Below are 7,298 nucleotides of genomic sequence, written 5' to 3'. Positions count from 1 at the left end.
TTATGTTTTTGCTGTAGCCATGCCACAGGGGTTATCTGTAGTCTTCAGGAGGCGAGGGATGATTTTGCTAATGATAATGCTGGCAGCCGGAGAGGCATATAAAGTGGTAGGAACATGACGCAGTTGTGTGGGGGGCTGCAGTGGAATTTAAATTAAGTGATGAGTCAGTTTTGAAGCTTCATGTTCTGTAGCAAGCTTACTTTTCAATTGTTCTATATGTCCGTTTTGATCTTAAGAGATTGTTACTGCATTGTTTGCTTTAAGGTACTGTCATCATTTACTCACCCTCGAGTTGTTGCAAATCTTTGTGAATGTCTTTGTTTTGAAGAACACAGATGAAGATATTTGGAAGAATGCTTGTAGCCAAACAGTTCTTGGCCACCACTGACTGCCATGGTAGGAAAAATAGCTTTGTTCTGTTAAACACAAAAGAAGATATTTTGAAGAATGTAGGAGAGCAAACAGTTCTTGGGCACTTTTTACTACCATTGTAATTTTTCCCACTATGGCAGTCAATGGGGCCCAAGAACTCTTTAGTTTCAAGCATTCATCCAAATGCAGTATGTCTCTTCGTGTTCATCAGAACAACGTTTTTCTGGGTCTCAGAATCATACTTTGAGAAAGTACGTGAAGAGACCATTTTACCACATCCATGCTTTAACGTATTTCAACGTGTGTCATGTTGTCCTGGTGCTCTTGTTACAGTCCCTTTACTACTAAAATATGAAAGTTGTTTTTTGTTGACAACCTGCGTCAAACATACAATACAAACTTTAAGAATAGATTGACTTTCTTGCCAACCAAAGCTGACATTGATCAATTTTTACCGTAGTTTTTGCATTATTTATTGAATTTTTCTGTCACAGTTTTACAAGAAGACCCACTGCAGTATTATTTCTGCAAAACATCAATGACCAATGAAAACTCTTGACTAGTGTGTAGCTTTCAGGTTTGGATTCTCATTGCCATAAGCCATTTGTGCTGCCGTCAGGTCCCTTTTTTGGGCAGCATGGTTGTGTTTCAGAAGTCTTGATGATGTATGAAGTCATACACTGCAGGATTCTAATAAGCCAGGAAGAGATATAAGGGATGTTTGATTAATGAGGCTTCTTAATGTCAAACAAATGCTCAGCTATCTTATCTATATTTCTCCATTACTTTATTTTTCATAGGAAACACATCATTATTGTAATCAGCAGAGCCGTAATAACCATGAGAGTAATTATGGTGTTCATGATTGTAGTCAGGTTTTTTCTGAAGTGACTGTGAAGATGATCTGTGCTGTAAGATGAGAAGGAAATGTTTTCGTGAGCATCAGCCTCTGTTGTAGGACGTTTATGAGCCTCAGACTCATCACTTCAGTTTTGGAAAATCAGTTGCTGATCATGCAAGAGATGGTTCACCCAAAAATGAACATTCAGTCAAGAATTACTCAACCTCAAGTTCTTCCAAACTTGTATACATTTCTTTGTTCTGTTGAACACAGCAAAAGATATTTGGAAAAGGATAACAACTAACACCATTGACTACCATGGTAGAAAAAAGGTGTCCGAGAACTGTTTGTTTTCCTGCATTCTTCAAAATATCAGAACAAAGACTACTATACTTTTTTCTACTATGGTTGTCAAAGGTGCCCCAGAAATCTCAATTGCTAACATTGTTCCAAATATCTTTTCTTGTGTTCAACCAAACAAATACATGTATACATGTTTGGATCAACTTGAGGGTGAGTAATTCGTTTTCAGTTTCCCTTTAAGAAAATTAAATGTACAGTAGAGGTTTTGTGCGCGCGAACATGTGCATGCCTTTAGATTCTTTGTTCTTATGTCATTTTGCAAATTTCAATATTCATCTGTAAATATTCTGATTTGTGATAATAAGTAAACCATATCCATAAAATTAGTTCAATTGAATTGTCATGTCTCTCTGTTGGCCATACAGTAGCTTTCCCCAATGAATGACATTCATTCTTGCGTCAACTGAGTAAATCCATTACATAAAAAAGAGATTTCCCAGCAGCTGTAGATGTACAGTATGGATGATTTTCACGTGTGACTATAGACAGACCCAAGAGAATACATAACCTCCAGATAACAGTACACTGCAGGGATTATCATTTCTAACGTCACATGGGAGCAGTTTTTTTCCCGACATATGGAAGCTGAAAATTCTTCAGATGTTTCTGTAAATGCCGTGAAGGCTCATTTACCTCAGTGAAATGTGCCAGATGTATGACGTTGAAATGCTCTTTATTTAGAACATTATTGAAACAACTTCGGTGGGAGGTTGACAGGTTGTTTGTGAATTTTAAAAAGTTCGCCTTTCGCCTTTGTTGTTTGTTTGTTGAAAGTGATATTTTCTTTGTTCTTATACAGTTGTCAAATTGAGCAAATATGTTCTGCGTTTGCCCATTTTCTCTCCCTGTTACGCATGATCCTAGGCCTCCACTCTTGCCGACATCATTTTGTTGCATTGCTATATTGTTTTCATTCGTTAATAAGTACTGTTTGGCTTGGAAAAATTGACTGTTATTCTTGAAGCACTGCACCAGAGGAAGGGATCCACATAACCATTTATTACCTTTCTCTAAACTAGTCTTGGTAGGACATAAAGCCAATGAATTCTCCAGCGGGCTGCTTGTCTTTGTTTTGTGCTAAGCAAATATAAGTGCTTGGAATGAATTGGACAGCTCAGAAATTTGTAAATTTCTTGCACATTGTCACAGTGGCCCCATTAGCCCATTCAACACATTGGGTCTGTGGCAAATGCGGAAAGGTAATGGTGGATATTTGAGTTTTATTTAGGTCACGCTTAAGACTCCTTCACACATTTCACCGTACAACTCACTTCTGGGGACAGAAGTTTATTAGCCAATCACCTGACGCATAAATGCGTGTGACCTCAACACCCCTGGTACCTCCCTATTGCTCAGATCACTATGATGTTAGTCAAAATACAATTAGTGGTATGCACATTGAATGATGTTATACTTAAGTTCTATACCAAGATTTGTTTTTGTGTTACAATAGGATTAATGACAGACAGGCAATTTGCGCAAATACAAAATAATTGTCTAGTATAGTTAGTGCAAAATTCGAGGTTCTTCAATGACATTAAAAGATGCAATAAAGAACCTTTGATATCTAAAGAGCCTTTCTGTTTCAAAAAAGGTTCTTTATTGTGAAAAAAGGCTATAAAAAGGTAAGAAAGAGACGACTGAATGGCTCTTTATGGAAACAAAAATGGCTCTTCTATGGCATCGCTGTGAAGTACCTTTTTATTATTTCCTCTCAAACTCCATCTTTTGATTTGATATTGTTTTCAGTATTACATCATTGTACGTGTTGTGGCTTTTAAGTCTATTATTCATGGAACACATGGCCATAGCTATTTCCTTTAAACTCTTTGGTTAAATCAAAACACATTTGCTATCCTCTAGGTTCTTTACAAATTGGCTGTTTTCCAGAAAGTAAATAAATATGAAAATCTTGTCATCGCACCACATTAAGGAAGTTTCCATGTTCCTCCCCTGTGATTTTCTTTGGCTCTGAATCACACAGTCCTCCCCACGGCACATGTTTTGTGAGCGTCTGTGTATCTGATGCATTTGAAACTGAATTTGTTCGTTCCCAGTAGTCTTTAAACATAGTTTTCTTGAATGGCTCATTTTATTCAACCAGAATGGTCCCATTGAGATGCGATCTGGACTCAGGAGATAGTCGAGAGAGTTATTTTCAGTATGTGATGCTAAAAGATCCTAATCATACCTAAACAAAGATCGTTTTAAGATCAAATAGGTTTTTTTTCCAATTTACAAATCTGTTAAAGGCCCCATGTTATGAAAAGTCTATTTTTAGTATTATGTAAACTGTAACCTTTAGAATTCAATCCCTTTACCCTCCAGTCCAAAAAGACCTTTTATTAAAAACAAGATGCAACTTGGTAAACATGGATGGCACTGTGCAATCATTTTGACAGCAAATTTGTGGCAGCTTGCAATGTTTCTTATAAACAAACAAAATTGTAGAGATGCATTGATTCAAAAATTTCCACAGATACCCATAGCCAATTATTCATGTGATATCTGCCGATGCAGATACCGATAGTATGCTGGTTATATTAACACGCATTAACTACATTTTGAAGATTAATCCACCCAAAAATGTAATGAATGACTCACCCTCAAGTTGTTCCAAACCTGTACCAGTTTCTTTGTTCGGTTGTACACATTGAAAGATATTTGGAAAAATGACTGTTCTAGGTAACTGACTGTTCTAGGTAGGTCTGGGATTGATTCTGATGTTTCCGATTCGATTGCGATTCACAAACTCTCGATTCGAGTCAATGATTATAGATTCAATACAAATTCTATAGATATTTCTAAAAAAGATTAGTAAACATCTAATTACAATGGCAAATAAAAAAATGAAACGATCACAAACCTATATATTAAACTTCAAACACACTTGGGTACAGTACATTGAAACAGAACAATCACGTAGACATTTTTATTATACTTTATAATAAAAAAATGTCACAAAATAAGCTGTAAAGAGGGGCTGCAATCACAAATTCGACGATACCCCCGCATACGCTCCCTGTTGTAATATCCACCCGTTGAAAAAAGAAAATAACATATAACATTCACGTTAATGAATGTTCAGTGTTTGCGCTAATATGAAAGAAAACAAATCGATTCATGGCTTTTGAGAAGCGATATCAAATCAACAGCATTTAAAGAAACAATTGATCGAGTTTTAGATTTTTTTGGCCAACCCTAGTTCTAGGACATCATTGACTACCAGGAACAGTAAGAAGTATGAAAAATGGCTGTTGTTTATTTTGCTAGAGTAATTCATGACAGAAGTGACATTTTTTGGGGTGGAGCATCCCTTTAAATTAATATTTTCAATTTATAAGTTAAGTTATTAATTTATATTATAACTATTAATATTGAACATCAAAGAAATTTTCTTTAAACATCGCATTTCCCCTTTTAATTGACAGGACATATCAGCCCAGATCATCTGCTCTTTTAAAAACTATTATTGGCCGACATATTGGGTGCATCTCTTTATAATTGTTCTGTAAAATCGCATGCACTATGTGAATTGATGCACGGGCAATGAAATATATCCGTGTCAGTATGGGCGCCACAGATATGAGTTCTGTGAAACAAGCCTGAAATGTGTAGACCGTAGCCATTTGATTTCCCAAAGCACCACCCAAAGTGCTTCATTTCATAAGATGCATGTTTAAGTTAAGCCCAAAAAAATGTTTTCGAAAGTACTGTAATCCGTAAACACACAAAAGACGTATTGTACAAAGTCCATTAAACAGTCATTGATTCTAACAAACATGCCTCTCCAGAGTTGCTTTTTGGCTAATCGTGGGGTTACTCTCACTTCATCATTCTTAACTCTGACATTTTCTTTTTAAAACACAGCTGCCAAGACCCTGTTTGATGGCATCAGTGTAATGGAAAGCCTAAAGTGTATAGCTCATTGAATCCACACTGTGTAGTATAATTTAGATGCGTGACACTTCCTACAACAACACCCAACTGCATTACAGCTGCCCGGGGCCTCTTCCTTTAGAGTCTAGACCAAAGAATTGTTTTCTTGCTCTCCACAGTGTTAAAAGCCAGTATCCTGCCCCAGTTACATGAGCACTGGCTTTCTGTGCCCATTAAGACAGCTTTAGCGAAGACCGCATTCATGGTCAGTGTGAGATTTGGCATGAGATACCTTCTGGTGTGAGCGCACAGGGAGGCATTATCTGCGTCAGACTAAGATGGAAAAATTTGATACTTGAGCAAGCTCATCATCGCATGGCAGACTGATACGAGACAGCTAGTTACCATGGCCACATACACGCTGCAACTCAATGCGGCTGTCATTCCTCTTCTGAGTCCTCGATATCGCTATGTACACACTCTCTTTTCATCATTGTAGATTGTAAAAAGGGGGATCGAGTGTGATGGTCCTGTGCTATTGTTGTGGTATTTGTGTAATTGGCTGGTGTTAAATATTGTGCTTTCAAAGCTAAGATGTTGACATTTAAAGCGATTATTCTAATTGGACGGGATATGATGAGGAGAATGGAAATAAAAGTGAACACGGTGACAGAGCAGTAGGATTTACAAGAAAGGCATAACTAAAACCACCAAGGGTTGTGTGTTATTATACGTAATAACTTTGTTGGTTATATAAACTGTTTACCATTTTCTTAATGTTATGTACAGTCAATAACAAATTTAGTTTCATAACCAGGGATGTACGTTCACTTTTTTGGCATGTAGCACTGGTGCTGCCGTGGTTCAAAGTATAAAACGTCGGTTACATTAGAGATTAGAAAAACTACACATAAAAAGGCAGGTAACGGACAAAGGACTTTAATGAGAAGACGATCGAACTTGACTATCTAGAGGAAGTAAAGTCACTTACCGCGTGCGGTTCATGTCTGGCATCTTTTAGCTTGGGGACTGTCGCACAATCTATCAGTTTCAAACGATCTCCAAATACAGAGTTATATATACAGAGTTTATATAACATTCATCACTCAAATGCAGAGAACAAAACAACACAGCTTCCTTCTCTCGCTCTCCATGGTTGATGCCAGTTAATGCTTGAGCGTGCCGCGTGCTTTTCCTGCAGAATTGTCCAAAAATGACTAAGAAAAGTTGTTAAGTAACGATTTTCATGTCGGATAACTTTCCGAAACCTGTACCAACACTGGTGGAGTGTATCAAGCACAGAAATACTATGTAATTCGTCCAAATAGTTTTTTGACAAGTTGACCATTTTAAGCATGAGAAGACATTATTTTTAACATTACAAAGAAGTACATGACACACCATTGCATCGCCCCTTTTAACTGTGCAGCTCATTCACGCAAATCAGGCAGGTGACATAGTTAAGAAGCCGGAAGCATCTCTGCAATTTTTTCCCTGTTTCCACATCGCGGAAATGGCAGGGCTCTAAATATGGACTCTAAATAAGGGGAAAAAAGTTTTAAACAACTAAAATAGCGGTGCACCATTGATTTGCATCAAGCACAAACAAGCACTGCGACAAACACACAAACAAGCAGCTCTTTCTAAAAGACGTGCAAAACTGTTAAATCTGCTCTTAGCACAGACAGATTTTTTCATAGCATGTGCCATGCTTTGTACAGCCATGTTTGTAACCCCACGAAGTGCATGAACAACACACCTCAAATATTTTTTAGTTCTCGTCGTGTTTGAAAGAATGAATGAAAGAATAACAGTAAGGATTGTTCTTGAAATCAAATGAACA

Source organism: Barbatula barbatula, assembly GCF_947034865.1.
Source record: "Barbatula barbatula genome assembly, chromosome: 9".
Lineage (NCBI taxonomy): Eukaryota > Metazoa > Chordata > Actinopteri > Cypriniformes > Nemacheilidae > Barbatula > Barbatula barbatula.
This window is presented reverse-complemented; position numbering follows the sequence as displayed.